The sequence below is a fragment of the Papio anubis genome, chromosome 8 (genome assembly GCF_008728515.1).
Source record: "Papio anubis isolate 15944 chromosome 8, Panubis1.0, whole genome shotgun sequence".
Classification (NCBI taxonomy): domain Eukaryota; kingdom Metazoa; phylum Chordata; class Mammalia; order Primates; family Cercopithecidae; genus Papio; species Papio anubis.
The window spans coordinates 124,926,504-124,953,699 of NC_044983.1; the positions used below are offsets into that span (position 1 = coordinate 124,926,504).

At 40.3% G+C, this 27,196-nt stretch overlaps 1 long non-coding RNA gene across 4 annotated transcripts in view; it reads right to left on the reverse strand.

The window, feature by feature from the left end:
- The window catches only part of LOC103887133, a 177,710-nt gene that overhangs the window by 75,315 nt on the left and 75,199 nt on the right, over positions 1 to 27,196 (reverse strand). For all 4 annotated transcript variants that reach the window (XR_002524015.2, XR_002524014.2, XR_002524013.2 and 1 more), the window contains exon 4: positions 1,655 to 1,791. This is a non-coding gene — a long non-coding RNA (uncharacterized LOC103887133). The remainder of the gene's footprint in view (positions 1 to 1,654; positions 1,792 to 27,196) is intronic.

A 27,196-nucleotide genomic window follows, 5' to 3' on the forward strand; every position in this document is an offset into this window, starting at 1 on the left:
TCAGTTCATTTTGAGCACGGCCACCAGTCTCTGGTAGAGAGAAGTTTGTTGATCTGAAGGCATGAAACCAAGGGGTAAAGGACATATTGAACCAGACGATAAACACCGTCACGGTGAGTGTCCCTCCCGCCCCCAAATTCCAACAAATCATAGCAAGAAGATGAGGTTAGATAACAGAAATGCATGGAAATAAGCCTGATCAGAACCATCGACCTTTGAATTTTAGAGCAAAACAGTCATTTAGAGATTGGTCAGTCTTCATGTCAATCTGTTCAACCTTTCAACACAGATTCAAATCCAGTTGGCAGATATGTTTTGTTTAAACTGTATAGCATTAAAAAAAAATTATGTAGCTGCCAATATTTATAATAAATCAGGATATCTCACATGCACAGAATTGTATTTCTTGCTTCTCTTTAAAAATATGAATATCTGTCAATACCACATCTGCATTCCAGCATAGCTGGAGCTAAATGCAGCTGTCCCTGTGGACTGGACAGGTGGTCACCATATCACCCCAACTCCTGCCATTCACTATTACTTATTTCTGGCCCATTTCACTTATTGTAGCTCTAAAGTTGTCAAGCCCTCGCCTGATCTAATATCCTTTTATACAAAAGGTAGAAAACTGAGGCCTAAATGAAGGGAAATAATAGAATCGTCAGTCAAAGACCAGTCACCCCCAGAAATGTATGAACCTAAAAATAAAAATCTCACAGGAATTAAATTTGCATAGGCCAGTCCCTCCTCCTAACATAACCTGGTGGCCAAGCCTCCATAATACTCTGGGGCCAGGCTCTTGGTTATGTTTTAGAATTATTTTTAATATAACTTTTGTTCTTGTTCACTCAGTGTCCCACAGTAAACTGCACTGGGGACTAAAGGCTTGAAAAAGCAAACAGAGTTAGGGGCCCTAAGCTTCTTCTCAAGAGTTCAGATGGAAACCATAAAACCACCGCACCAGGTTCCAGATGAGTTCCACTGGAAGCTGGTAAAAACCTCCTGTCCAGCCTGGTTAATGGCACTTAAGCACTGGACTGTTTGGCTGCCACTCTCCCTTACTGGGATTGTTAAAAATACTCTCTCACTCTCTCTCTCTCTCTCTCTCTCTCTCCCCCTTCCTCCCCCCTTTTTTTTTTCTTTCTTTGAGACAGAATTTCACAGTTACCCAGGCTGGAGTGCAGCAGCACAATCTCGGCTCACTGCAACCTCCACCTCCCAGGTTCAAGCAATTCTTCTGCCTCAGCCTCCCAAGTAGCTGGGATTACAGGTGCCCACCACCATGCCCAGCCAGAACAACCACTCTTTAGGACCTGGACATACCTGCCACTCTCTGTGCCCTTTCCACTTGGTAAATGCCACTATCCCCCTCTCAGACATGCAAAGATCCAGGCTATTCTGTTACTTGCCCGTCCTCACCCTCCTCAGCAAAGCTCTTTCTCTTATTGCATCATTGTTTTCTGCCTTTCCCAAGGGAAGTTCCAACATTAGGCTTCGTCATAACAGGGGAAGAGTTCCATGAATGAACAAGAAGGTAAGAAAATGATTTAGAAGATCAGAATGCTTTCCTACCCTTTTATTCATTCATTCATTGTTTCAGTATTGAGCACCTGCTGGGTTGGGTGTTTAGAAGATCTAAATGTAACTAACGTACCTGCTCTGCTCTCGGGGAGCTCACAAAGTCAAATCCTGATTATGCAGTGTAACACAAGTGATGATTGAAGGGACTTTCTTGAGCCTCAGGTTCCTCATTTGTAATAGAAGAACCCCACTTACTTCCACATAGTCTGGCTGTGAAGAACAAATGAGAAAAATTGATGTTAGCAATCTTTATAAATGACAAAGCACAATGTTAGCACCTGATCACAATCTCATATTACACGCGCTCAAGGATTTGAACCATTGTGGACAGGTCCTTTAAGTAAATAAATGTGGAAGTAGGGAAATCTCCTCCTTACAGCAAAAAGCTAACTAACTAATGTGGAAAGGATGATGGAAATAGAAAACAACAATTTGGCAACCTTCAAAACAGTAATCAATTCAGGATAAGAATCATCAATGACGATAAAACCAGTGGCTTAAAGTATGAGAAGTAACAGAATGTTCACATATTAAAGCACCTCTTAACAAGATACTTATTAATTACAAAGCGAAAGTTTGGAAAATGCCTTTACCGCAGCATTTACTGTAACTGGCAGACACCATCTTAATCAAATAAAGTCAACGTCACTAATAATGAGTGAAATTGACATCGTGTGCCTCCTGATATAATGAATGAAAAAGGACACAACTTCACTTCAATGATATTCCAGCTGAAAATGCATGACCTGAATCTAATCATGAGGAGATACTGGAGAATCTCAGATTAAGAAACATTTTGCAAAAATCTCACCTGTACTTTTCTAAAATGTCATTGCCATAAAAGACAGAAAACTGTTCCAGATTTAAAAAGATGAGACATGAATAAATTCAATGTGTGATCCAGTGTTTTCTTTTACCATATGGCATAAAACTGGAACAACTGGTGAAATTCAAGTGAGGTCTATAGATGAGGTAATAGCTTTGTATTAATGTTAATTTCCTAGTTTTGATGATTAACAATAGTGCTTATGTAACAAAATGCATTTTCAGAAAGTACACATGGAAGTCTTTAGGGATAAAGAACATTATGTCTGTAACTTTCAAATAAGTCCGAAAAAAATATGGCATTATATGAAAATACATGGTATCATTTAAAAATACATGGCATATATAATAGATGGTACATATATATTAAATTTAGTAAAGTTGGTAAATTATTAACATGAGGGAAACTCCTTGTACTATTCTGTCAATGTTTTTAAAAGTCTGAAATTATGTCAAAATAAAAAGTTTAAAGCAGTAGCAAGAAAGAGGTACAACGTTGATACCTTCAATCAGCCCAGAACCAACACAAAGCATAACGGAGAGACTTGGCTGCACTTTCCAGAAACTCCAGATGCCAAACACGTTTCACCCATTTTTATTTTATCCCTGTCTTCCAGGCTTCTGATATTCATGACAAGATGGGAGATGATACTAAATGGGCCTATTTCTTCAGTGATGGTTTCCCACAACTAAGCAGTGTCGTTAGAACCACCTATATTATTGCTGAGCCAGCTGGAGTCTTCAAAGTTTATTTCCTAGAACCCATAGTCCACATAATCTCTTTCATTACTGCTGGAAGGCAGCAGGGTACCTCTCCTGCAGTGCCTCATGCCACCACAAATAGATCATGCAGAAATCAGGTGGCAATGGGGTCTCTCCTGCTATTTGCACCATATGATGGCTGTTTGTGCTGGACTCTTCATTTGCCACTTGAGCCATTGTGGTCAGTTCCTATCTGCCCTGGGGAAAAAAAAAAAAACTGGCAAAGTCAACTGGACCAGGATGCTTTGCATTTTGGGGAATCATGAAATGGCCAGTCCCAGCTAATGGATACAAGGTAACTCACTATCCCCACAGTGACCCAAGGACTATACTGGACAATAGAGACAAAAATGCATCCCCTCCTCCCAACTGGTGAAGACAATCTAGAGACAGTGCAAGAGTGCTCCCTTCTGCCCAGAGCTCAAATTGCCCTAAGTTCACATAGTTTAGCCTCAAGAGAGTTTGAAATGAACCCTTCTGCTTCCGGAGCACACATCTTTTTTTTTTTTTTTGAGACGGAGTCTCGCTCTGTCACCCAGGCTGGAGTGCAGTGGCCGGATCTCAGCTCACTGCAAGCTCCACCTCCCGGGTTTACGCCATTCTCCTGCCTCAGCCTCCCGAGTAGCTGGGACTACAGGCGCCCGCCACCTCGCCCGGCTAAGTTTTCGTATTTTTTAGTAGAGACGGGGTTTCACCGTGTCAGCCAGGATGGTCTCGATCTCCTGACCTCGTGATCCGCCCGTCTCGGCCTCCCAAAGTGCTGGGATTACAGGCTTGAGCCACCGCGCCCGGCCAACGGAGCACACATCTTAAATGCTATGCCATAGTCGTCCCTTAAGCCTGCACCTAAGATTTCACCTTTATGATCTCGTTTCATCTCTTCAACAACCTCAATAGCTAAGTAGAGCAGAGATCATCACACCCTCTAACCGGTAATTTGAAACAGGTGCTTCAATAGTAAAGTACTTACCCAAGGTCAGGAAGACTCCCCACAGAAAGCCTCACCTCCATATTTAAAATTCAGTGGCTGCAAAGAATGGCTTTAAATTCTCCTGCACCCCTAAAAGTATAGGTGAGATTCTGCAATTCTGGGTCATCCTCAGTATGCAGGGGCTGGGGAGGAATGGAAAACTGGCAGAGGGACTAACTACGGTCATTATAATTCGGTACAGCCTTTATTAGTTTTCCTGTTGAGATCTGACCTACCTAGAGCTATATTCTTGGTTTCTCATGAATCTACTGTTCTTCACTCCCTCCCCTCAGTAGGAGCTGCCAGAATGGAAATGACTATCAAATCTGAAGAGAAAACAGACTAGACTTGTGCCACAGAAAGCATCGATCCACGACTACGGAGTTCAAGGCTCTCAGCTCACTCAGACAATGGGGGTAGGGAAGAGGAGGGGAGGACAGGTGCTTCTTCAGGGACAAGTGAATTTCCTATCCCTGGAGTTTACAAGCAGAAGTAAGCATAGTAATCCCACCTCTCAATGTGCACACTTGAGAAACACACACACATTTGTTTGCACAAGGAGCCACATACTACATTTTATAGTAGGAGAAAAAAAGAGATGACAACAATTGATCAATAGAGGAATGGTGAAATAAACCATGACATATATCCATTAATCAATACTAAGAATCAGTTAAAAGAATGAGGTATATTTGTACATAATTTCAAGAAAAAGTCCAAGTGATATAATAATGAGATGAAATTATTTGATTTATGTTAAAACATATACATACCAAGGTACCCAAACATGTATATAAAGACGTAGATAAAGCTTTAAAAAGCTGTGCACCAAAATGTTAACAGTGGTTTCCTCTGAGAAAACTTCAGGGGTTTGGAGAAAACAGCCTGAAGGAGACTTAGGCCTTACTTGTGATATTTTACGATATCACCTTATAAGAAGGTATTTACATATTAGGAATGCAACTAAACATTATTTTTTTCTTAAAATTCAGGCCCTTTCTACTGGACATTTCAAATTTCAACTGGGGCATGGAGACAGTTTCTGTTTTTCCCAGACCAACCACTGTCAAAAGGTACCAAAATAGAGCAATTCAAACAGTTGATAGAATTTTAGGAAGATAGACCTAAATAGTCAGAGCATTGGACTGGAAAATGACAATGAAGTCCCGCTAGTCCAAAGATTTAATAGTGCTCTATGTGTATCAATGCACCATGCATTGATTCAAGGCCTGATGGAAACTAATATAGAAGCACATTCATAAAGGTATGGTTCTTCCCAAAGACAGACTTCTCCGTTAGTGGGAAAGAGAATGGCTTTTATGGCTAACTAGGCAAGCAAACTGAGTCCTTGGTGAGTTTTAGCTGCTTTATCTATCTCCTGGGTACATGCAAGATACATTCAGTACAGCAATCCAGCTGTCTGAATTACCTGCGCCTAGCTGATGATGGCTAAAATCGATGTTCCTTTTCCAGAATGTCAACAGATTATGGTTTTGTTGGGGGTGAATTGCTGAGAGAAACAGAAAAACCTGAAAGATCAAACTGGGACCCTCCGGTAGCTGGACTCCATGATAAAAGGAGAGCGGGTGGCTTCACTTCCACCCACTGAAGTCTAGAGACTGTTTTGTATCAAATTGTACTTAGCAGTCATGGAAGGAAGTTTGCACAAACTTAATGTTCTTCAATGGCTGTGCTCACTTAAAGTTAATTTTATTGTGGTGGTTGTTGTCTTGAAAGTTTAGAATAAAGAGACTCCAGGAGGTCTTTTCATAACAGATAATGATCCTGGAACGCAGAAATGTTTTGCTGAATAGTTTGGAGGGATAAATTAATTAATTATTTGGGCTAAAAAAAAATGAGCTGGAAAGAAATGGAGAAAATACTACACTTGGAACTAGAAGACCAAGGTTCAACACTCGGCTGCCATACTCACTAGTTGTATGACCTAGAGCAATACAGCAAACCTCTCGGAGCCACATTGTCATCTGTAAAATGGGTATAATGCTAATATGCAACTAGTCACAAGGTTGTCATACAGTACTAACAAAATAGTTATCATTAGCTTCAGTTTACTGATGAGGAAACTAAGACTCAAAGGCTTAAGTGAATTTCCCAAGGATGCATAGCTAGTGAGTGGCAGAGCCCAGTTTAAAACCCAGGTACATGTGGCTGCAATGTCTCAATTCTTCCATGCCACCTTTTCCTTCAAATACGTTGGGTTTAATATTGGTTATTTGAACTCCATTCATCTCTAGATCCCATCCTCCAGCACCTGGCAAAGAAATTAGTGCATATTAGGTGTTCATTATGTATTTGTTGAATAAACCAACCCATAAATCAATCAATGAGTAAGCTAACAATTTTTTGATTCATTTACAAATACTATTAAATAGTTATATGCATAACACATGAGTGATGATTGTTTCATGTTCATAATGTCATAAATATATTTCTCCAAATTTGTTTGTATATACGCTTGCATCTGCAACGCGTGTGTGTGTGTGTGTGTGTGTGTGTGTGTGTGTGTGTGTGTGTGTGTCCAAAAGTGAGGGAACATGAGAATAAGACAAAAACAAAAGCAATTGTATTCTGTGAACAGCCTCTTTGGTATAAGATAGATGCCGGCACCTGTCTTTGGAAATTCTGGAAGCTCTCTGGGTAGTATCTCCTTCCACACCTCAGCTGACAGTCTTTACTTTGAATTGCACAGAGAATTGTCTTTGAGGAGCAATTCTAGCTCCTTTCTCCATCAGCATTTGGTACATAGAAAAGGTCAGACTTGCAATTGGATCTGTTTTCTGCATTCCCAAGGTTCTGGCTCAAAGTGAAACATCAGGGAGCTTTGTGATCAAATAACCAATGTGATCAGATAACCTTTCATTACACAATAAAGGCCACCGGCGCCTGCTTCCACCTTGCCATGCTGGGCAAAGGTGGTCTGTGGAATGCTGAACTTCCATGTCTGGCTCAAAAATGCAGTTCAGGCCTCCAAGACAACACCCAGCTGCCTTTTCCACTTGCAGTATATGTTTTCAAAACCTCAATTCTCCTTTTCCCCTTGGCTGTAGATTTCAGACCGGTCTGGAATCTTTGTGACTTCATAGGCTCATAGATAACTAGGAGTCACAACTCTCGTTCTTATTTCACCTCTTAATAACTATGTTATTTGGGGAAGTTCCTTGACCCCTCTGAGCCTCAAGTTTCTCCTCTGTGAGATGGGAGTACTGATACTTCGAGGTTCAAATGAGTGGCACATATTGAAGTGTGGAATGCTTATCAACGGGAAGGGTTCATTAAGCCAAAGCAGGAAAATGCTAGCATATGTAAAAGATAAAAATATAATTTTTGACTATGTAAAGGTTTCCCAGTTGAATTTGAATTTCAAATAAACAAATAATTTTATAGCAGATATATGTCCCATGCAATACTTAGGATAGACATACACTAAAAATACACTTGTCATTTATCTGAAATTTGAATTTAACCGTGTGTCCTAGATTTTTTTTTTCAGAATATGGCAGTTCTACTTCTAGCCTTAGCCCCTCAGCCACAGTCACCGGGCTGAACTCAGAGCTTGGCAGGTATAGAATGTGGGCCAGGTTGGGGGATTTCTGAAGAGAGTTGCCCCACGTACCTGAGGAAAAGGTGTCCAGAAAGGTGTGATGAGGAGAAGCACAGGAGGGAGGGAAAGAACAATACTTTGTTGCCAGAGACAGAATCCCATTGAGAGGCTGCCACTGCCATCTCAAGACTCCATAAAGCTCCAGTAATAATTACCAGTCTCACAGCAGCCATCACAATGATCAAATGAGATAACGCACATTTAGGGCTAAGACCTGGCATTTCGCAAACTCTCCAAAATAGCCTTTATTATTATTTTTTGAGGGACTGAGAAGTAGCATGTATTGGACATATTGATATCCCTAGCCCCAAAATGAGTATCGTATAGATATCATCTCAGGTAAACATCGTAACAATTTTCCAGGGTAGTTCCTGTTATTGATTGCAGTTTACTAAGGTACAGAGAAGTTGACACCTCCCCAAGTCCTCTTGGTACTTGATAGTAAGTGGTGGAGACAAGATTTGAATCCAAGCCTGCTTGTGGTTAAATCTATCTTTCTGCACTGCATCAAGCTGCTTGGAAGAATCCTTTCGGGGTCCTCATGTTTTGGTAACCCATTTGCTGCTGACACCACTAGGAGACTTGAAGCCATTGCTGAATGACTTCAAGCTGCTTCTTTCTGAAACAGCCTCCTGTTACCCATCTTAGAGACGGCACATGGGGACAGGAAGCAACTGTCCCAGGTTGCCTCTTAAGAGATTAAGTGCAAGAAGCTCCAAGCTGAAATGGGGACATCAGGACAGGGTCCTGACCGCCTTCCGGGCCCCCCTTACTGACCAGTCCCTGAGAGCAGGACTGCACTTCTGGCTGGTGACCTCTGCTAGTGTTACAGGGCCCACTCTTTGCTCCATCTCTCTTGGCCCAGAGCCAGGGGTGGGCTGTGGAAAGACACAAGGGTGGATAAGTCTGAATGGACCCCCCCTCCAATGGTCACACCCCCCAGCCCCAATTCAGTTAAAGATTGCAGGAAGTGGTTTGTCCGTTTAGAAGTCTTCACAGCTCTGAGGCCCTTCTGAGAAATTAACTTGCAGTTCTCTAAAGATAGATTGCGCAAAACGGGAGGGGGCAGCCCCCAAGGACCCTCCAACTGCAATTCTCCTGAGGACTTCCAGAGACTTCTGCCAGTGCCCCCACCCCCACCCCACCCCCTTGAGCAGCTGCCTGTCCCTGGATGGACCAAATCAACACCCGACTCTTGTGCAAGGCTCGGGTTTCATGTCCCCAGTGAACAAATTCTGTTCTGAAGAGGCGGTGGGGTGGGGAGGCTGAGGCGGGGAGGGGACATCAAAAACAGGGGTAGGGGAGGGGAGGATGGTGGGGGTGGGGTTTTCAGCTGCTCATGTCATTTATTTTCCATGGAATCTTAACTGTAATTTCAAACTGCATCTGGGTTTTCTGAAACTATGTGATTTGACATGAGGTTCACAGAGAGTTTAGGCCTTGCTCCAAACTTCAGCGCTTTCACGCCTAGAAAAACAGGTGGCAGGATCCAGGAAGGCAAAGTGATGTGAAGAAGGAGATACTGCTGTCCCCTGATGGAGGGACATGTAAAGAATTAAATAAGCAATTGGTTTAGCCAGAGTAGAGAGTAGGGACATGGATGCCACTCAAACATTGAAATTTCCTAGCAATCAGACAGAGCTGGCCTTGGGAGGAACAAGTCTGTACTTCTTTTGTTTTTTGTTTTTTTGTTTTTTTGTTTTTTGTTTTACTTTGGACAGAGTTTTTAAGCAACTGGTTTTGGAAAAAGAAAGTAGTTCTACCAAGAAAGGCTAAAATGGACTTGAAGCTCATATATACCACCAACCTATATCCCCAACCAGCACCCTGACCAGAATTGCTCCTTCATTTACACAGTCCTTAAGATTTATTCCAGTTTTTTGTGGATCTCCTCTCTGGAGTATTGGGGATATAGAGACTGAGACACAGTGAGCTTGGGAGCTAGTGAGAGAGGGGGAAAAGACATAGAGGAAGAGAACCCTGTGGTTCCATACAACAGCATGAGTATTGCAAAGCATAGCTGTGCAGAGAAGGGAGCAACACCCTGAGGGCGATGGGAGCTGTAGGCGGAGACCATCATAGGAGCCTCCTGGAGAGGCTGGCAGTGAGCTGTGTTTGAAAGATGAATTCACCAGGCAGACAGGTAGCCAAGCCCCATTCTGGCATGAGCAAATATCATGTGCATGGAGACATAAAATAGCCTGGACAATGTGGGTCTGTAATTAGTCAGAGGAAAGGATGTGGGTCACAGTGGAATTGAAGCCCCAGCCCCCTGAAGCACTGGGCCATGAAGTCCCAGGGAAAGAGGATCTGCTCTAAGCTCTGAGTAGCTTATTACCCAATCTAGAACTCTAGGAAAGAGGGTACACTGGGGCTTGGACTCCCGCATTCAAGAGCCTCCAGCCACACAGGACTTAAACATCATCACTTCCCCTCCCAAGGCCCAGTCCACTGTGATAGACTTGCCTGCTAGAGATCTCTACCATGTCCATCCCAAAGGCTGACCCCAGAAAGCCACTTGGAGCCTTAGGACAAACTGCGAATCCCAGCCACCTTTCATCTCTGTCATGTGTGTTTGCCTCCAAAGTCACCAGCCCTCTCAGCCACGGGGCTTCTGTTCTTTCACTCCCTACCAGTTTGCACTATGAGATGATTTGTCTCCTCTGCGCACTCAATGTTCTCACTTTTGCACATTTCCACTATGTCCCCAGAAACTATTTCCCTTAAACCTCAACCTTTCCATCAAATTATAATTCTTTCTTTTCCACCTTCGTAACTTAGATTTGACCTGGCAGCACTAGAGGGAGCTGCCTCCCCTCCTCCCATGGGACCCTTGGAACTGGAAGCTGCCCATTCTCCAGGCCCACATACCTCAAGATAGGAGGTGGAGACAGGAAACCCACCAGAATCAGTGTTTCCACCACCCATTCCTGCATTCCTGCAACCTGGCAAAATCCCAAACCTGAATTAAACTCACAGTCGCCTTCTTTGATCTTCTATTGGGGTGACTGGGCACAGCTGGCGAAAATTCCAGAAGCAGAGAAGCAACACGACATCTCCATCACTCCACAGCAAAAGTCTGTTCAAACATCCAGTCTCTTGGTATCAAGGTTACTGGTCAATTCTTTTTCTTCTGCTAGTTTAGTAGCCTTGTCATTTACTTCCAAGAACTTTTCCTTTCAACTTCCTTAGCTTATCCCTATTATCCTAAAACATAACCTGGCTTTCTGATCCAAAATAAAGTTGAGACCATTAGGTATCCACAACTTAAATTCCTGTCCACCTCTGTCAAAATTAACTATTCCTGTGTCTTCTCCCCTTCTAGTATCAGAAGATGTATTAATTTCGTATTGCTGTTGTGACAAATTACCCCAAACGCAGTGACTTAAAATGACACAAATGTATTCGCTTACATTTCTAGATGTCAGAAGTCCAAAATGAGTTTCACAAGGCTAAAAATCGAAGTGGTCTGCCAACAACAATCAGGCAGACCTGGGTCCTTCAGAAGAGAATCAGTTTCCTGCCTCTTTTGGCTTCAAATGGCTTCCAACATTCCTTGGCTTATGGCTGCATCGCGCCAGTCTCTGCTCTCATGGTCACATTGCCTGCTCTTCTTCTATAGCCAAATCCCTCTTTGCCTCCCTCTTAGAAGGACAACTTGTGATTATGTTAAAGTCCCACCCAAATAATCCAGAATAATCTCACTATCTTAAGATCCTTAATTTAATCACATCTGCAAAGTTCCTGTTGCATATAAGGTAGCATTCACAGGTTCTGGGGATGGCGATATGTGCATCTTTGAGGGGCCATTATTCAGCCTCTCACAAATGATGCAGTGTGACTGCATCTTCGTGGCCACACCTCCACCTATTCCCCTCAAGATCTCTGCTCCTCCCCCTTTCTAGCCTCTAACGTGGTCTTCCATTCCCTATGAGTTCACTCCCATGAGCCTATAAACATGATCAACTGTTCCATATTAAAATATAAACACTGTCTGGATCTAACATTTTCCTCCAACCTCTCTTTCTACTCTACTTTTTCTTCTAGAACATTCTGGAAAGCATCCTCTTCACTTGCTGTCTCCACTTCTCACCTCCCCCTCCCTAGCCAGATCACTACTATCTCCCTTTTCTCCCACTGCTCCACCAGAACTGCTCTGACAAGTCTCCAGTGACCATGATATTGACAAAACAACGAACATGTTTCCGTCCTATTCTAACTGAAGTCTCCACGCGTTGGACTGTGGACTACTCACAGATTTTCATTTTTGAAACTCTCTTTTGCTTGCTTATGTTCTTCATCTTCTGCTAATCATTTCTTTTCATTATTACTCATAAGTTCCCTCTCCTTTTTCCACTTTTTGAATACTAGAATTGGGTTCTCCCCATAGACAAGATACCCTCCTTGGGTAATCTAATCTACTCTCCTTGTTTTAACAACCACCTGTATGCTGGTGTCTTTTACTTATTTATTTATTTTTGAGATGGGGTCTCACTCTCATTGCCCATGATGGAGTGCAATGGCGTGATCTCAGCTCACCACAACCTCTGCCTCCCGGGTTCAAGTAATTCTCCTGCCTCAGCCTCCGGAGTAGCTGGGATTACAGGTGCACAACACCATGACTGGCTAATTTTGTATTTTTAGTAGAGACGGGGTTTCTCCATGTTCATCAGGCTGGTTTCGAACTCCCGACCTCAGGTGACCCACCTGCCTCGGCCTCCCAAAGTGCTGGGATTACAGGTGTGAGCCACCGTGACCAGCCTGCAGGCGTCTTCTAGACTGCATTTCCAGCTCCACCATCTCCTCTAAGTCCTTTCTTCAATTGCCCACTTGATACCTCCAGCTTGATACTCCACAGGCTCCTCAGGATCGTAAAACTTGTCCATTCTCCTATGTTTCCAATCTTCATCAAAGTCATCATCAGCTACCCAGTCATCACTTTTCTCCCAATCACCAAATCTTAATGATTTCACTTTTCTAAATGTTTGTTTTCCCTTTTATCTACTGATCTACTGACTTAGTTTAGGATGTTGTACAAAAGCCCCACAGCTGTTCTTACACCAATCTGCTCACCTCTGCCCAGAGCAGATCCATCCTACATGCAGCCTTCAGAGCTGTTTGTCTATTTGATCTCTCTGCTTGAAACATTTTGATTGTCCCACATCACTTTCACAATAAAACCAGAGTAAATACTCTTTATAGTGGAATCTCAACCCTCTCTGACCTTGCCCCCGTGTCTCTTTCCTGCCTCTTATAGTTGTTCTTTAGTTTGTTAACACCAAGATTCTTTTAATTCCCGCAAATGTCAGGATGTTTCTTACCTTTCACCGTTGCTTATGCTACTTTTTTACACTTCTTTGATGGCAAACCCAATCTTTAAGTATGGGCTTAGATCACACCTCTTATGAGAAACCATCTGTAAATCCCCAGGCCTTCCTGTGAACTCACCTACTGCCCTCTACGTTTCTCTGCCAGCACTTAGCACATTACTGAACTGAGGAAATAGAAGCATTTAGATGAGAAAGTCTACATATTCTCTTCTCTTTCCAGCTTCTGTCCCTTTTTTCTCTTTCCCTTACAGCAAACCACAAAAGAGGAGTCTAGTTCACTGCATTGTTTGAAACTCTTCAATCAAGTGGTGCTCTCCATCACTTCCAGAATAAAGCCAGGAAATACTTCCTACACTGTAATAGAAAGCTCTCAGGTCAGATCTACCTCTTGGAATCTCTCCTACCTCACTGGCCATTTCTATTCTGCCCCTTTGCTGATCTGTCTCGTCACCACAAACTTTATTTCTCTATAACAGTTTTATTTCTCTATAACAGTTTTATTGAGACATAATTCTCTATAACAGTTTTATTGAGACATAATTCACACACTGCACAATTCACCTATTTGACGTGTACAATTCAGTGATGTTTAGTATACTCACAGATATGCACAACCATGAGCACAGCCAATTTTAGAATACTTTCACCAATTCAAAAGGACATCCCATGCCCTTTAGCTATTACCCTCTTATCTCCCTACTCCCCCTAGCCCTAAGCAAGCACTAATCAGCTTTCTGTCTCTATAGATTTGCCTATTCTTTCCATTTCACACAAATTGAATCATTTAAGATGTAGTCTTTTTGTGACTGGCTTCTTTCATTTAGCATAATGTTTTCAATGTTCGTAATGTTGTGGCATGTATCAATACATGATTCCTTTTCATGGCTAAATAGTATCCCATTTTATGGGCATACCATATTTTGTTTATCCATTTTTCAGTTGATTAGGACTTCCTTGTTTGGGCTGTTATAAATAATACTGCTATGAACGTTTGTGTACAGGTCTTCCTGCAGGCATATGTTTTCATTTATCTTGGGTATATAGCTAGGAGTGGAATTGCTGGGTCACATAGTAACTCTGTGTTTAACCATTTGAGAAACTGCCAGACTATTTTTCAAAGTGACTGCACCATTTCACATTCCTGACAGCAGTACACAAAGCTTCCAATTCCTCCATATTCTCACCAACACTTGAAATTGTTTGTTTAAATTTTAGTCTTTCTAGTGGATATGAATGCATATCTCATTGTGGTTTTAATTTACATTTCCCTGATGACTAATGATGTCAAGCACCTTTTCATGTGCTTACAAGCCATTTGTATACCTTATTTGGAGAAATGTCTTCCTAGATCCTTTGCCCATTTTTAATTATATTATTTGGCTCTTTATTATTGAGTTTAAGAGTTCTTTATATAGTCTAGATACAAGTTCTTTGTCAAATTTATGACTTGCAAATATTTTCTTCCATTCTTGTCTTTGCACTTTCTTGATTGTGTCCTTTAGAGCATAGCAATTTTTAATTTTGTTGAAGATCCATTTATCTCATTTTTCTTTTCTTGCTCATGCTTTTGGTGTTGTATCTAAGAATTCATTGCCAAATTAGAGGTCATGATGATATATTTGTACATATCTACAGCTCACATCTTCTAAGAGCTGTATAGTTTTAGCTCTTATGCTTAGGTCCTCAATCCACTTTGAGTTAACTTTTTATAGTGAGATAAGGACCAAATTTTACTCTTTTGAGCAGGGATATCCAGTATTCCTATGAAAGACTACTCTTTCTCCTATTGAATGATCTGGGCATCTTTGTTGAAAACCAGTTGATAACAGATACATGGATTTATTTCTGGACTCTCAATTTTATTTCATTTGATCTACATGTTTGTACTTATACTGGTGCCACACTCTCTTGACTACTGATGCTTTGTTTTAAGTTTTGAAATCAGTAAGTGTGAATCCTTCAACTTTGTTTTTATTTTTCAAGATTGTTTTCATAATTCAAGATCCCTTGAAATTCCATATGAATTTCTGGATAAGCTTGTCAATTTCTACAAAGAAGCCAGCTGGGATTCTGATAAGGATTCCACTGAATCTCTAGATCAATTTGGGGAGTATTGCCATCTTAACAATACTCTTACATGCCACAAATATAAAATATTTTTTATTTATTTTAATCTTTAAACTCTAAAAAATTTAAAAATTTTTGTAGTTTTCAGAGCATAAGTTTTGTGCTTCTTTTGTTAAATATATTACTAAAGGTTTTATTCCACTTTATTATCAACTTTTAAGTTCCAGGGTAAATGTGCAGGATGTGTAGATTTGTTACATAGGCAAATGTGCGCCATGGTGGTTTGCTGCACAGATCAGCCCATCACCCAGGTATTAAACCCAGCACCCATTAGCTGTTCTTCCTGATGCTCTTCCTCCCCAACCCCAACAGGCCCCAGTGTGTGTTGTTCCCCGGTATGTGTCCATGTGTTCTTATTGTTCAGCTCCCACTCATAAGTCAGAACATGTGGTGTTTGGTTTTCTGTTCCTGCACTGGCGTGCTGAGTATAACAGCTTCCATGTCCCTGCAAAGGACATGATCTCATTCCTTTTTATGGCTGCATAGTATTCCATGGTGTATGTGTACCACATTTTCTTTATCCAGTCTACTGTTGATGGGCACTTGGATTGATTACATTTCTTTGCTATCGGGAATAGTACTGCAATGAACATACACATGCATGTATACTTATAATAGAGTGATTTATATTGCTTTGGGTATATACCCAGTAATGGGATTGCTGGGTCAAATGGTATTTCTGTTTCTAGATCTTTGAGGAATCACCACACTGTCTTCCACAATGATTGAATTTACATTCCCACCAACAGTATAGAAGCATTCTTTTTTCTCTACAACCTTGCCAGCATCTGTTTCTTGACTTTTTATAATAGCCATTCTGACTGGTGTGAGATAGTGTCTCATTGTGGTTTAGATTTGCATTTTTCTAATGATCAGTGATGTTGAGCTTTTTTTCATATGTTTGTTGGCTACATGAATGTCTTCTTTTAGAAGTATCTGTTCATGTCCGTTGCCCACTTTCTTTTTATATATATATATTTCCATGGGTTTGGGGGGAACAAGTGGCATTTGGTTACATGAGTAAGTTCTTTTTTTATATTATACTTTAAGTTCTAGGATACATGTGCACAACGTGCAGGTTTGTTAAATAGGTATACCTGTGCCATGTTGGTTTGCTGCACCCATCAACTCGTCATTTACATTAGGTATTTCTCCTAATGCTATCCCTCCCCCAGCCCCTCACTCCGACAGGCTCAGGTGTGTGATGTTCCCCGCCCTGTGTCCATGTGCCCTCATTGTTCAACTCCCACCTATGAGTGAGAACATGCGGTGTTTGGTTTTCTGTCCTTGTGATAGTTTGCTTAGAATGAAGATTTCCAGCTTCATCCATGTCCCTGCAAAGGACATGAACTCATCCTTTTTTATGCCTTTGCCCACTTCCTAGTGGCATTGTTTGTTTTTTTTCTTGTAAATTTGTTTAAGTTCCTTGTAGAGTCTGGATATTACACCTTTCTCAGATGAATAGATTGCAAAAATTTTCTCCCATTCTGTAAGTTGTCTGTTCACTCGGATAATCATTTCTTTTGCTGTGCAGAAGCTCTTTAGTTTAATTAGATCTCACGCATCAATTTTTGCCTTTGTTGGAGTTGCTTTTGGCATTTTCGTCATGAAATCTTTGCCTGTGCCCATATCCTGAATGGTATCACCTATATTTTTTTGTAGAGTTTTTGTAGTTTTGGGTTTTATGTTTAAGTCTTTAATCCATCTTGAGTTAATTTTTGGATAAGGTACAAGGAAGGGGTCCAGTTTCAATTTTCTGTGTATGGCTAGCCAGTTCTCCCAGCACTGTTTATTAGATAGGGAATCCTTTCCCCATTACTTGTTTTTGTCAGGTTTCTCAAAGATCAAATGGATGTGGGTGTACAGTCTTATTTCTGAGTCTTCTATTCTATTCCATTGTTCTATGTGCCTGTTTTTGTACCAGTACCATGCTGTTTTGGTTTCTGTAGCCTTGCAGTACAGTTTGAAGTTGGGTAGTGTGATGCCTCCAGCTCTGTTCTTTTTGCTTAGGATTGTCTTGGCTATATGGGCTCTTTTTCGGTTCCACGTGGATTTTAAAATCGTTTTTTTCCTAATTCTGTGAAGAATATCAATGGTAGCTTAATGGAAATAGCATTGAATCTGTAAATTACTTTGGGCAGTATGGCCATTTTCACAATATTCTTTTTGGTACTTTTTTCTTTCCTTCCTTCTTTTTTCTTTCTTTCTTTCTTTTTTTTTTTTTTTTTTTTTAGATAGGGTCTCACTTTGTCACCCAGGCTGAAGTGCAGTGGGGCAGTGTCAGCTCACTGCACATCCTGAGCTTAAACAATCCTCCCATGTCAGCCTCATAAGTAGCTGGAACTACAGCCCTGCACCACCATGCCTGGCTAATCTTTTGTATTTTTTGTAGAGACACGGTTTTGCCATGTGCCCAGGCTGGTCTCAAACTCCTGAACTCCAGCGATCTGCCTACCTTGGTCTCCTAATGTGCCAGGATCACAGGCATGAGCCACTGAGTCCGGCCTTGTATTTTTAGTAGAAATGGGGTCTCACCATGTTGTCCAGGCTGGTCTCAAACTCCTGGCCTCAAGCGATACACCCACCTTAGCCTCCCAAAGTGCTGGGATTACAGGTGTGAGCCACTACACCAGCCTATTCTTTTTGATACTATTATAAGTGAAATCGCTTTATAACTTTCCATTTCAAATTGTTTATTGCAAGTGTTTTAAAATATAACTTGTGTATATTTATCTTGTATCTTGCAACCTTAGTAAACTCATTTATTGGTTCTCATAGTACTGTCCTTAAGATTATATATATACAAGGTCATGCCATTTGAAAATAGAGACAATTCTACTTTCTCCTTTTCTATCTGGATGTCTTCTATTTTTCTTCTTGACCAGTAATTATGGTTAGAACCTCTAGTACAATGTTGAATAGATTTTTCAAAAGCAGATATTGTTTCCTTGTTTCCAACCTTAAAGAGAAAGATTTCAGCCTTTCACTATTAAGTATAACATTAGCTATGTGTTTTTTATAAATGGGCTTTATCAAGTTGAGAAACTGTACTTCTAGTCCTAGTTTGTCAAATATTTTTATCATGAAAGGGTGTTTGAATTTGTCACATGTTTTTCTGTATCTGCTGTGATATCATATGGTTTTTGCTTTGTATTTTATTGATATGGTGTATTACATAAACTAATTTTCATATGTTAAACCAACTTTGCATTCCCAGGATAAATCCCACTTTGTCATGGTGCATAATTCTCTTGAAATGTTTTGTGAAATAGTTTGTGAATAGGTTGTTGAGAATTTTTGCATCCATCTTCAAAAGAGATATTGGTCTGTATTTTTCTTTTTTGTGATATCTTTGTCTGGTTCTAGGATCACGGTAATACTGGCCTCATAGAATCAATTTGGGAGTGTTCCTTCCTCTTATAATTTTTAGAGGAGTTTGTAAAGAATTGGCATTAATTATTCTTTAAATGCTTAGTAGAACTTACCAGTGAAGGCAACCAAATCTGGGCTTTTCCTTGGGTGTGGTTTCTTAAATGGTTTATTGAAATAAAATTTACATAATATAAAGTTATCTTAATTTTGTTAGGATGAATAAATTCAGTGACATTTAGAATGTTAACAATGTTGTGCAACCACCATCTCTATCTAATTTCAAAATATTTCCATCATTCCAAAATAGAACTTCTTAACCATAAAGCAGTTTCTCTACAGTCCCAGGAAACCATCAATCTACATTCCATGTCTAATGACTTATCTATTATATATATTTCATATAAGTGGAATGAAACAATATGTAGACTTTTGTGTCCAGCTTCTTCACTTAGCATAAAGCTTTCAAGGTTCATCCATGTTGTAGTAAAAATCAGAATTCCATTTCTTTTCATAGCTAAATAATATTCTACTGTACATATATACCACAATTTGTTTATCCATTCTTCTGTTGAGGATTATTTGGGCTATTTCTGCCTTTGGCTATTGTGAATAGTGCTGCTATAAACATGCATGTACACGTATTTTTTTGAGCATGTGTTTTCAATTCTATTGGGTATACACATAGGAGTAGAATTCCAGGGTCATGTGGTAATTCCATGTTTAACTTTTTGAGGAACCACCAAGTTGTTTCCATGGTGGTCAAAACATTTTATTTTTCCACCTGCAGTATATGAGGGATCCAATTTCTTCACTGTCTCACCAACATTTATTATTTGCAGGAGGTGGAGTGTTTGTTTTTATTACAGTTATCCTAGTGGGAGTGAAGTACTACCTCATTGTTTTTATTTGCATTTTTATAATGAATAATGTATTAGTCCGTTTTCACACTGCTATAAAGAACTGCCCAAGACTGGGTAACTTATAAAGGAAAGAGGTTTAATTGACTCATAGTTCCACATGGCTGGGGAGACCTCAGGAAACTTACAATCATGGCAGAAGGGGAAGCAAACATGTACTTCTTCACAAGGTAGCAGGAAAGAGGAGTGCCAAGCAAGAGGGAAAAACCTGTTATAAAATCATCAGATCTCATGATAACTCACTATCATGAGAACAGCATCATGGGGGTAACAACCCCCATGATTCAATTACCTCCCCCTGGGTTCTTCCTACAGCACGAGGGGATTACGGGAACTACAATTCAAGATGAGATTTGGGTAGGGACACAGCCAAACCATATCATTCCACCCCAGCCCCTCCCAAATCTCATGTTCTCACATTTCAAAACACAATCATGCCTTTCCAATAGTCTCCCAAAGTCGTAACTCATTCCAACATTAACTCAAAAGTCCAAGTCCAGGGTCCTATCTGACACAAGGCAAGTCCCTTCTGCCTATGAGCCTGTAAAATCAAAAGCAAGTTAGTTACTTCCTAGATACAATGGGGGTACAGACATCGGGTAAATACACCCATTCTAAATAGGAGAAATTGGCCAAAACAAAGAAGCTAAAGGCCTCGTGCAAGTCCAAAACTGAGGACAGCAGTCATTTAACCTTAAAGTTCCAAAATGACTTCCTTTGACTCCATGTCTCACATCCAGGTCGCATTTATGCAAAAGGTGGGCTCCCATGGCCTTGGGCAGCTCGGTCCCTGTGGGTTAGCAGGGTACAGCCCTGTTCCCAGCTGCTTTCATGGCTGACGTTGGGTGTTGGTGGCTTTTCCAGGTGCACAGTGCAAGCTGTCAATGGATCTACCATTCTGAGGTCTGGAGGATGGTGGCCCTCTTCTCACAGCTCTACTAGGCAGTGTCCCAGTGGGGACTCTGTGTGGGGGCTCCAACCTCACATCCACACTGCCTTAGCAAAGGTACTCCATGAGGGCTCCACCACTGCAGCAGACTTCTGCCTGGACATCCAGGCATTTCCATACATCTTCTGACATCTAGGAGGAGGTTCCCAAACCTCAGTTCTTGACTTCTGTGCACCCACAGGCTCGACACCACATGGAAGCCACCAAGGCTTGGGCTTGCACCCTCTGAAGTAATGGCCCAAACTGTACGTTGGCTCCTTTTAGCCACAGCTGGAGGTGAAGCAGATGGGATGCAGGATACCACGCCCCAAGGCTGCATAGAGCAGGGTGGCCCTGGGAATGGCCCAGTAAAGCATTTTTCCCTCCTTTTCCCTGTAATGGGAGGGGATGCTGTGAAGGTCTCTGACATGTCCTGGAGACATTTTCCCCATTGTCTTGGTGATTAACATTGGTTCCTCATTACCTATGCAAATATCCTCAGCTGGCTTGAATTTCTCCCCAGAAAATCTGGTTTTCTTTTCTGTCACATTATCAGGCTGCAAATTTTCCAGACTTTTATGCTCTGCTTCCTCTTGAATGCTTTGCAACTTAGAAATTTCTTCCTCCAGATACCCTAAATCATCTGTATCAAGTTCAAAGTTCCACAGATCTCTAGGGCAAGGTCAAAACACCTCCAGTCTCTTTTCTAAAGCATAACAAGAGTCACCTTTATTCCAGTCCCCAACAAGTTTCTCATCTCCATCTCAGCCCAAGCTGAGATGGAGATGAGATGAGGAACTTGTTGGGAACTGAGACCATCTCAGCCTGGGCTTCATTGTCCATATCACTATCAGCATTTTGGTCAAAGCCATTCAACAAGTCTCTAGGAAGTTTCGAACTTTTCCACATTTTCCTGTCTTCTTCTGAGCCCTCCAAACTGTTCCAACCTCTGCCTGTTACCCAGTTTCAAAGTTGCTTCCACATTTTCAGGTATCTTTACAGCAGTGCCCCTTTACTCCTGGTACCAATTTAGTGTATTAGTCCATTCTCACACTGCTATAAATAACTGCCCAAGACTGGGTAATTTGTAAAGGAAAGAAGTTTAATTGACTCACAGTTCAGCATGGTTGGGGAGGCCTCAGGAAACTTACCATCATAGCAGAGGGGGAAGCAAACACATCCCTGTTCATAAGGCAGCAGGGGAGAGAAGAGTCAAGCAAAGGGGAAAAGCCGCTTATAAAACCACCAGATCTCGGGTTAACTCACTCACTATCATGAGAACAGCAGCATAGAGGTTAACTGCCCCCCTTGTTCAATTACCTCCATGAGGTCCCTCCCACGACATGCATGTGGGGATTATGGAAGATACAATTTAAGATGAGATTTGGGTGGCACACAGCCAAATCATATCAAATAACAATATTAAACATCTTTTCATGTGTTTATTGGTCATTTGTAAATCTTTTTAAAGAAATGTCTATTCAAGTCCTTCGCTTATTTTTTTAATAGAGTGTTTAGGCTTTTTTGTTTTATCTATATCCTCTTGGGTCAGTTTCAGTAGTTTCTGACTTTCTAGGAATTTGTCCATTTCATGCAAGTTGTATAATTTATTGGAAAACAATATTTTTTTATTTCTAGAAGGTCAAAAGTAGTATCTCCTCTTTTATTTCTAATTCTAGTAATTTGAATTTTCACTAATTTTTTGGTCAATTTAGCTTAATATTTCTTAATTTTGTTAATGTGTTTAAAGAACTAGCCACTCTGTTGTTTAGTTTCCATAAATTTGTGAGTTTCTCAAATATAAGAAAATTCTTTCTTTTATTGATTTCTAATTTCATTTCATTACAGTTAAGGAAGACAGTTTTTATTATTTCTATACTTTCAAATTTATTGAGGTTTGTGTTATGGCCTGGCATAGGATGTGTCCTTCACTTGAAAGGAAGATATATTCTGCTGTTGTTAGGTGGTGTGCTCTACAGGGTTCTGTTTGGTCTAGCTGGTTTATTGTGTTGTTAAATTCTTCTCTTTCCTTCTTGATCTTCTGCTACTTGTTCAATCCATTACCAAAAGTGTGATATGGAAGTCCCCAGCTACTGTTTTTTATTATCTATTTCTTCTTTATTTCTGTCAGATTATACTTCATGTATTTTGCTGCTTTCTTGTTAGATACATATATGTTTATAATGGTTACATCTTTCTGATGAATTGAACTTTTTATTATCATAAAATATGCCTCTATATCTCCAGTAAACTTTGTTGTTTTAAGGTCTATTTTGTCTGATGAACATGCTAGCTTTCTTGTCATCACTGTGTACATGATATATCTTTCCATTTACTTTCAATGTATTTTATTTATTGTTTTGATTTTTCAGAAAGGGCCTTGTTCTGTTGCCCAGGCTGAAGTGCAATGGTGTGATCTTGGCTCTATGCAGCCTCAACCTCCTGGGCTCAAGCAATCCTCCCACCTCACCGCCTGAGTAGCTGGGACTACAACCAAGTGTGCCACCATGCCTAGCACGTTTTTTTTAGAGACAGGGTCATCCTATGTTGCCCAGCTGATCTTAAACTCCTAGATTCAAACAATCCTCTTGCCCAGCCTCCCAAAGTGTTGGGATTATCGGCACAAGACACTGCATCCAACCGTCAATTTATTCTTGTCTTTAAATCTAAAGCATATCTCCTATAGACAGCATAACTGAGAACTTTTTTTATCCAGTCTGATAGTGTTTACTTTTGATTGGATTGTTTAATTTATTCACCTTTTACGATACTAATGTAGTTGGATTTATGTCTGCCATTTTACTTTCTCTTTTCTATATGTCTCATGTCTTTGTTGTTTCTCTATTCCTCCTTTACTGCTTCCTTTTGCACTAAGTTAATATTTTCTAATATAGCATTTTCATTTCTTTAATTATATTTTCTACTGTTTTTACTGGTTGCTCTAGGGCTTACCATATATATACTTTAACTTACCAAAACAACTTCAGATTTATACTAATTTAATTCCAACAAGATACAGAACTATTACTCCTATATGGCTTTATTACCTTCTTCTCCTTTGTGCATTTTTATTATGCATATTACATATATAAACATTACCAACTCAGCAATACATTGTAATAATTATATTATTACTTCATATAATTTCATGTCTTTTAAAGACATTTCCTTTTAAATTTATTTGCAAGAATATTAAATTTCTATGCGTTATAGGCACAAAAAGCATTATATTCAGATTGTTTCATATGGTTTTATAAAACATTAGTTACAAGAAGAAAGGCATAAGTTGCATTCTTAGGCTAATCAAATCAAATTCAGGCTCCTTTGAAGGTATAGTTCTGAATGTCAGTGTTTAAGGTTTGTTCTGACCACAGGAGGGTTCTTCCCAGCTATTTCTTCCCTGTTTCCCTCTCTGGGAAATTAGCCAGCCTACAGTTGAGCCTATAACACCCATGAATCTATTAATCTCCCAATTACCTTTCACTGCAACTTTCACTATTTTTGAAAGTGCCCTTGGGCTTGAACTTCTCTGCACTCTGTTGCAAATGAAGCAAGTTCCTTCAGTCAGAGATTTGGAACTCTCTGCATCTATAGCTTGTTTTCCCCCTGGTATAACTTTCTGAGCCAAGCCCTGGTACTAGGGATGGGGATGATGGTGTGCTTCTCTCTGAGTAACAGCTCCACTTTAGGAGCTGAGTGCTGAGTGAGTTGGGGAGGGGCCATCAGCTCCAGATCCCTTTGGCTTGCCCTTCTCCACATGGAATCCTTGCCCCCAGTTTTGAGCAAGGGGCCCAAGTTTTCTCAACAGCACTACTCCCAAGGTAAAGCCTCCATTCCATAGTTGAGGCTGGATGGAAGAAGGGAACCCCCCAGCTCCCAGCTGTACTTGCCCAGAACCTGGCCTCAGCAACAGGTAGCTGGGAGCAGAATGAGAAATGCTTATATCCTATCTTCCCAAAGGAATATAGTCCTCCAACTTGGAATTAGCAGGAGAGAGGGCTCTGGGTTTTAGGCTATACCAGTCTGGAGTATAGTCCTCCAACTTGGAATTAGGAGAGAGGGTCCTGGGTTTTAGGCTATACCAGTCTGGAGTATATGGTACATCTTGCTGAGCTGGAACTGGGGAGACAGAATGCAGGTCTTGGCTCAACTAGCACAGACTCTCATAGTTCTTATTGAGTTTAGTATATTTTCTTAAATAAATGTTTTTTTCATTTACTATATGTTCTTAGAGCCATTTCCAGAGACTTTAAATGCTTGGGAGAATCTTAAGTAATTTTCAACAAGTTTTGCTGGGGATAAGGTCTATGGAGGTGGTCACATCATTATGGAGAAACCTCAGCACAAACTTCAAAAGATAAAGTGCCCTGGAGCTCATTCTCTAGACACATTCTCATTTTCTGTATCTAGACACACTCCCTTGATTATTTCATCCAGTTGTGTGGCTTGATATATTATCTATATGTAGACCTAAATTGCAAGCCTGGTTGTCACCCCTGAATTACAGATTCTCATACCAACTGCCTGCTCGACTAGGATGTTAATAAGCATTTCAAACTTAAATCCAAATTTGAACTTCTCCTATCTCTCCTAAATCTGCTGCTCCCACAGCCTTCTTTATTCCATTAAATTATTTCCATTTCTCAGGCCATGAAGTCAACTTTGGCTCTTCTCCACCTCTGAGATTTCACATTTATTCTACTAGGAAATCATGTAGCTCCACCTTCAAAATAAATCCAGAATCTGCCCATTTTTGACCACCTCCATTATTATCACCTTATTTGAAACCATTATTAGCTCTCAACCAGATTGTTTAAATAACCTTCTATTTAATAGTATAGGCTGTTTCTACCCTTGTTCTCCTCCAGTTCATTCACCACAACGCAACCGGAGCAATTCTATTATAAAAATAAGTCCATTTATATCACTTCTTTTCTTAGAACCCTCCAACAGTTTTCCATGTCACTTAAGGTTTAAAAAAAAAGTCATTTTAATAGTCTATAAGGCTTTCCACAGTCTATCCTTGACCCCCAATACTTCTCTGATCTTAACTACTCCTACTTCCACACTCTGCCCCAGCTCTGCTGACCTCCTTACTCTTTCTGCAATATGGCATTCATACTTGCCACTCAAGAATCTGGTCTTGCTGTTTCCTCTGCCTATAATGTTCCTCACCTCTTCCTCCTCACCTCCCTCATGTCTTTAGACAACTATTACCCCTCCCTTATGCCTGGATTCCCTATTCAAAATTGTAACACTAAAGGGAAATTTTGGGGTGTTAACATGAAAAGGAAACTGTGTCTGAATATTGGAGCATATGAGGCTTGAAAGTCCAAAGGAGCACCAAAACTTAATCTTAACCCTAATGGCCAGGCATTTGGATTTTATGCAAATGTAGGGATAAAAGATATGGCCTTGGACACATGTAAGGTAAGGACCAAACAGAAATTGAGACCTATGCATGAAGTCAGAACATTAAAAAAAAAAAAAAGCACCAGTCCACAGAAGCAGAAAGATGCTACTATACAGGCAGTTTGTCAATGAACCAGAGAAGGCAGGGAATTGATATGATTATTGAGGAAATTTAAGCATCTAGGAGTGAGTTGGACTAGAAGATATTACATCCAGAAAATACCATGATCTGGTTTATCGTTAGACCTGGCTTTGCTCCTTACCATTTATGTGATCTTGTATATATCTTTTACACTTTCTGAACCTCAGTTTACTTATTTGCAGTATGAAAGAAAAAATCCTGTTATGTGGATCTCACACTTTATTTTTGAGGCAGAACATGAAATTGTTATGTAAAGTGAAAATATTATAGAAAGAGTAATTGAGATGTTCCTTAGAATCTCTGAGATGTAAGTTAATCCTAACTCACCTCCTCTACCCCTCCCATATTTACATATATTTGAATCAAATCTCTTCCTTATGGTTTCCCCAAATCTCACTTCTCATTTCCATGCCTACCATATTAATTATGCTCTCTGTCAATTTCCAAGATCAAAAGAATTCACTTAAACCAAACATCTGGTGATTTTAGAAACTACACTGAAGATTTGGGGGTTCATAGCAGAGGAATATTATTTCTCACCTCACAGAACTCTGCCATCTTGTCAGACCTGTACTTCCTGCTGTCCTCTTCCAAAGCCTGTGTTCCCAATATATGACTCTGTTTGCCACACACAGCCTCATGGGAAATGCACCTATTTATCCAGGTCCCACCACTTCTCTCCTGGATTACTACAGTGCAACATTTCTTCCACCCCATCATGTATATAATACCACAGTTTCACAACTGACAAAGTTTCACAACTTGACAAAGGTCAAGGGAGACTGTGCATTTTTCCTAAGAGTACAGATGCAAAAGCACAAAACACCAGAGCTGAGAGCATGTTGATAAAAGAAAAAAAACTATATATATATACACACACACACAAACACACACAATCACATACATCATTTATTCTTTTGTAGTAATGTAACTTCAAGAAATGATATACCATACCCAAAAGTGCTAGACATTGTATGAGGTCAACTGAGGCATAGGTGCTTCACATGCCATCACATCATTCATTCCTAGGTAACATTTCACCACAGATCACTGCATTCATGTAAGTCATTCATTCTAGATTAAGAATCTATGTGGTATAACCATGTGTTATAAAAAATCTTCAACTAACTTTTCAACAAATGCTTTACAATGCAACCTCATTAAAGAGCACTAAAAGAATTGCAAAACAGACAATTTGTATTTTCACA